Genomic DNA, 572 nt, shown 5'->3' with positions numbered 1-572 from the left:
TACCAGAGGTGGGAAAAGGGAAGGGGAGGAGGGGTTAGGGAGAAACTGGGTAAGGGACACAAAGAATAATTATGATTTTTAATAATGAACATGCTAATAATATTGACTTGATCATCACATACTGTACATAAATACTGACAGTTGCCTCTGTACCCCATAAATATGTATAATCAATTGTTTCAACTGAAAAAAAATTTTTTTTTAATTTAAAGGAAAAACTGATATATATTCAAGAACATACAAGTCCATAATAACTGATAGAATGAGTAGACAAAAAGTCAGCAAGGATGTAGAAGACAACACTGTCAACCAACTTGACCTAATTGACATTTATAGCACACTCCATCGAAAACAGCAGAATAAACATTCTTCTGAAATGCACATGGAACATTCACCAAAATAGATTATATTTTGGACCAGAACAACTCTCAATTAATTTCAAAAGATTTAAGTTATATAATATATGTTCTCTGATCAAAATGGAATTAAATTAGAAATCAGTATACAGAAAGACCTCTGGAAAATTTCCAAATATTTAAAGAATAATCAATATACTTTTTTTTTTTTGTCCC

This window comes from Galeopterus variegatus, unplaced genomic scaffold (assembly GCF_000696425.1).
Source record: "Galeopterus variegatus unplaced genomic scaffold, G_variegatus-3.0.2 Scaffold111, whole genome shotgun sequence".
In the NCBI taxonomy this organism is placed as follows: Eukaryota; Metazoa; Chordata; class Mammalia; order Dermoptera; family Cynocephalidae; genus Galeopterus; species Galeopterus variegatus.
Note: the sequence above shows the minus strand (reverse complement) of the source record.